This window comes from Callithrix jacchus, chromosome 2, assembly GCF_049354715.1.
Source record: "Callithrix jacchus isolate 240 chromosome 2, calJac240_pri, whole genome shotgun sequence".
Lineage (NCBI taxonomy): Eukaryota > Metazoa > Chordata > Mammalia > Primates > Cebidae > Callithrix > Callithrix jacchus.
This window is the reverse complement of record NC_133503.1, coordinates 173,640,500-173,645,686: the sequence shown is the minus strand read 5'-3', so window position 1 is coordinate 173,645,686 and position 5,187 is coordinate 173,640,500. Positions and strand designations below refer to the sequence as shown.

Here is a 5,187-nt window from a genome sequence, read left to right as displayed (position 1 = left end):
GCAGTGACCTATGACTGTACCACTGCACTCCAGCCTAAGACCCTGCCTGTAAAATAAATAAACAAACAAATAAAAATTAAATGAAAGCAAGTAGTGTTCTGAAACAGGGCACCTGACCTAAACTGGAGAAAGAGAAGGCTCCCTGGAGGAAATGAGGTTTACGCAAAGTCCTAAAGACTAAGTAGGAATTGGACAAGTTGAAAAAGAAAAAAGAGCCTCCAAGGCAAACAAAACAAAGTATTCCCAGTTCTGCGGTGTGGAAGAGCAGAGAGCACTGGGGGAATGGAAAGGCAGACAGCACGGTTGGACTCGGCACTGGAGGCGTACACAAGGTGAGGGTGGAGAGGTGGACGGGCTAATCACGTGGAGCCTCGCAGGCTAGGGTAGGGACGCTGCATTTTAAAGCGTGATGTTTGTGCTCCTACATGTTTCCAAGGATGGTGATAAGACTTTTTAAAAAGATGTCTGAGAACAGAGTACAAGGTTTGGTGCAGGATACATTCAGGAGGTTCTTGCACCTTTTCCTCCAAAGGAACAGCTAGTAAATATTTTCAGCTTTATGGGCCTCACGGACTCTGTTGCAACTACTCAGCTGTGCTCCTACAGTACATGCAGTCATAGACAGTCCATAAATGAATGAGCACAGCTGTATTCCAATAAAACTTGTTTGCTGCCCGGCTGTGCTGGCTCACACCTGTAATCTAGCACTTTGGGAGGCCAAGGTGGGCAGATCACCTGAGGTCAGGAGTTTGAGACCAGCCTGGCCAACATGGTGAAACGCTGTCTCTACTAAAAATACAAAAATTAGCTGGGGTTTGTGGCCTGCACCTGTAATCCCAACTACACGGGAGGCTGAGGCAGGAGAATCTCTGGAACCCAGGAGGCAGAGACTGCAGTGAGCCAAGATCTCATCAGTGCACTCCAGCCTGGGTGACAGAGCAAGACTCCATCTCAAAAACAAAAAAAACAAACGAACAAACCCCAACAACTTGTTTCCTGGAATTAAAAAAAAAAGCTTTGTTTTGAAATAAAAACTAAAGAAAAAACTTGTATTTACAGCAGAGGTTCACCATCTCAAAAAAAAAAGGGAGGTGGGAGCTTATTCAGGGAAGACCTACTAACCTGAAGGTGGGAAGTTAAGGAGCTCCTATCTGAATTTTTCTTTGGTCGTTGAGATGGAATCTCACCCAGGCTGGAGTGCAGTGGCACGATCTCAGCTCACTGCAACCTCTACCTCCTGGGTTCAAGCGATTCTCCTGCCTCAGCCTCCTGAGTAGCTGGGATTACAGGCACGTGCCACCATGCCTGGCTAATTTTTGTATTTTTAAAATGTTTATAATAAATCTCTTGATTGCAGACATGTATGGTTGTTTGGTAGAATTCAGAAACGTTACAGTAATGGCAGTTTTTTCAATTGGTGTGAAGTCCTCAATAATTATATATGAAACTGCTGTCAAACCAGTAAGACTGCATTTATGCATCCATCATTTTCAGGATTGTTGGTAACCTGGGCATATTTTCCCCAAATAACTTTGCCTCCTTGCGTCACAAGGCCCAATTCGCTCACATTTACCTCAATGACAGTACCTTTGCTAATAACACCCAAAGTTGTATACAGTGGGGAAGGGATTCTTCTTTACACCAAGTATTTGTAGGCAGAAGGTGGCTTTCAGTTCAGGATGTGTTACATGGGCTTTCTTGAAACGCAAGTGCAGTGGCCTAATGAATCTTTCATATTTAGGTGGTTTTCTTGTAAAGCCATCTGCAACAAAGCAGACTTTAGTAACCATCCTCTTTCATGCCTTCTTCTTTCTCTTTCCTATTCGGATAGCTTTTAATACTTCTGTTTCTCCCTGGGCACAGACTTTAGGCAGAGGGACTTCCCATGTTCCCGCCGTCTCTTTTCGTTTCTGTTTAATCATATTGGAAAGTACTTTAGTTCGAGATCGTCCCTCTCTCTTCAGCAGAGAGGCAGCTCCTGCTCCCTGTGGAGTCTTCTCATCATTCTTTTGTTTGGTGTTTCTCTTTTCATGCATCTTAATAGTCTTTTTCATTTGTATTTTCTCAGCCTGGCGCTGTTTATGGTAAAGCTTAGCCTTCAGACCAATCATTTTCTTTGCTTTCTTTGAACCTTCATGAGCCTCTCAACTTTCCTTGTTTCTCTTTTTCTCATCATAATCCAAATGGTATCCATAGCGTTTATGGTGTAATTCAATATATTCGTTCTGTGGCATGGTGACGGCCACAGAGCCACCAGGAGCGGCCCCTGGGGTGTGAAAACGCTCTTAATTTTCGGATCTCAGAAACCCATGAGCCGACACCACGCAGGCTGTGACAGGAAAGGTAATTTTGTATTTTTAGTAGAGACGGGGTTTCACCATGTTGGCCAGGCTGGTCTTGAACTCCTGACCTCGTGAACTCCCCGCCTTGGCCTCCCAAATTGCTGGGATTACAGGCATGAGCCACTGTGCCCGGCCTTATCTGGGAATTTTAAAATAAGGTCATCTTCAGATAAGAAGAGGGTAAGAAAAAGGTAATACAAGAGGAGTCAGAAATTTGACATTCTACAAAGCTTTGAAACATTTATTGCATACATGGGAGATGGGTCGATTAGAGAAACAGTTACTGGACAATCAGGGCAACCAGGAATTCACCATCTGCCCAGGTACATACTTTTTTCTGTCAGTGCTTTAACTTCAAGGTACAAGCCCAGGGAGGTCAGGTTTCATCCTGGATTGCAGTTCTCCAAGTAGATGCAACCAAGGCACAAGAGAATTTAGAAAAGAAAGTGAGGGAAATGGTAGGCCATGGAATATATGGGGATGGGAGTCCCTACACCACTCCTGACCTTAAATTGCAAGGTAATGTATGTTGTGATCAAATAAATGGACTAACTAGAGAGAGCTGCAGGGGATGCCATGTCTTCATTGGAGGTTGAAGATCTAGAGATGGGAAGGAAGAGGAAATGGGATATTTGTTAATTATGGAGAGGGACTGCTAGTTGGCCCAAGGGTTTGGGAGGCAGTGTGGGAGAGGAAACTGCATCAAGGTGGAGGCAGAGGATTATGGAGATGAGAACAAGGCAGGTGATGCAGATGCAAAGGCGTACAGCAGGCATGGACCAATGAAAACATCGCCAGTGTCTCTCGGAGGCTGCTGAGCACTCTGCCTTCCAGCGCTCTGCTGAGGTGTAGAAACTAGAAAGTATGTATACAGTGCTGCCAGACCTGCCTCTGCTCATTGTCTGTGCAGTGTTGACAGCTGCGTGTTGCTTGGTGGCTTGTGTGTGGTCATTTGCAAGGGAAGGAGGGAGGCAGGCAGGGCAGGCAGCCGCAGCATGGCATCATGGGGTTCTCTGTCTGGATCCAGCCTGCCCAAGGTCAAGCCCACAGTCATTGGCAAAGCCCAGGCTGATCTCTAACATTTGTGCTGTTAGTCGCTATTGCTACACTCCCCTCTGCTGATCAGCACCCAGCTGATGTCTTTCTGGATGTCTTCTGCATTCTAAGTGCTCTGTCAGAGAACCAGGGCCAGGGATAGGGTGACGCAAGAGAGGAAGCTAGGGACAAATTGAAGGACAGTGAGATGGAAGGAATAAGTTCTAGCATTTGACAGCAGAGTAGAGAAATTAGAGTTAACAATAATTTATTGTGTATTTCAAAATAGCTACAATGATTATATTGTCCTCAACACAAAGAAAAGAGAAATGTTTGAGGTGATCAATATCCCATTTAACCCAAACTGATCATTACACATTGCATACAGGTATAAAAATATGACATGTACCCCCCAAGTATGTACAGTTATGAGATATCAACTTTGGAAAATCTAAGAAGGTACTCATTCTCAGTGTTGTGCACCCACTCTCAGGGCTGACCTTGAAAGTGGGGTCCCCCTTAAGTTTTATGCACTAGCACCTCTCTTGCCTTGCCCTCGTTCTGATCTAGCAAAGAACTATAATAGGAAGTGGTGTCTATGGGACAATTCACTTTGATTTTACATAAAGGTTTGTCCATTAACAATTCCAGAAAACAGGTACCTTTTTTTTTTAGTAGATTGTGAGCTCTTGTTAGGAAAAAAAATTACATATCTACAGTAATTCTCAAACTTTGCTATATGCCATTCCACATTACTGCATTTTCTGTGGACTCTTTTGATCTCTAAAAGCACTATCTTGCAAATTCATGCAGAGATACAATATTGATAAGCCCCATGACATCCTGACTGATAGTACACACCTCAAAAGACTTTAGTAAGAAAAACATCATTCTTTGAGGAGTATTTGGAATTTATTATAAGGAATTAATTTATAAGTCTGCTACCTTCATTGGAGAATATTTCCTCAACCAGGGTATAAAGCAGAGATATGTGTGTACCCTTCAATGACAGGGAACAGGAATGACATCAGTCCTTGAAGTCAGTCTCCTTCTTCAGAGCTCACAGTCCTGAGACATGGCATCTTGACTGTGAAAACCAGGCATTGGATATTATGCAAGAGATAGAATTAGCATGGCCAAAATGATGGGCAGAAAGAAAGGTCACCTGATCCTACAGGGTCTTTCTTCACCATCTTTCTTCCTTTCTTTTTTTTTTGAGATGGAGTCTTGCTCTGTTGCCCAGGCTGGAGTGCAATGGCACGGTCTCGGCTCAGTGCAACATCCACCTCCCAGATTCAAGCAATTCTCCTGCCTCAGCCTCCTGAGTATCTGAGATTACAGGCACCTACCACCACACCCAGCTAATCTTTACATTTTTAGTAGAGACGGGGTTTCACCTTGTTGGCCAGGCTGGTCTCGAACTCCTGACCTCGTCATCTGCCCTCCTTGGCCTCCCAAAGTGCTGGGATTATAAGCATGAGCCACCATGCATGCCCAGCCTCTTCTCCATCTTTCTAAAATACATGCTGTGTCTCCATTAAGAGTGCTTCTGCTGGGCACGGTGGCTCACACCTCTGATCCCAGCACTTTGGGAGGCCAAGGTGGGCAGCTCATGAGGACAGGAGTTCAAGACCAGCCTGGTCAACATGGTAGAACCTCGTCTCTACAAAAGATACAAGAAATTAGCCAGGTGTAGTGGCGGGCACCTGTAGTCCCAGCTACTTGGGAGGCTAAGGCAGGAGAATTGCTTGAACCGGGGAGGCAGAGGTTGCAGTGAGTCAAGATCCAGCCTGGGTGACAAGACGAGACT

General features: G+C 44.8%; 1 pseudogene; it reads right to left on the bottom strand.

Moving 5' to 3' along the window:
* Positions 1-1,448: 1,448 nt before the first annotated feature.
* Positions 1,449-2,234, bottom strand: LOC100413759 (ribosome biogenesis protein NSA2 homolog pseudogene; annotated as a pseudogene).
* Between the last annotated feature and the right edge of the window lie 2,953 nt (positions 2,235-5,187).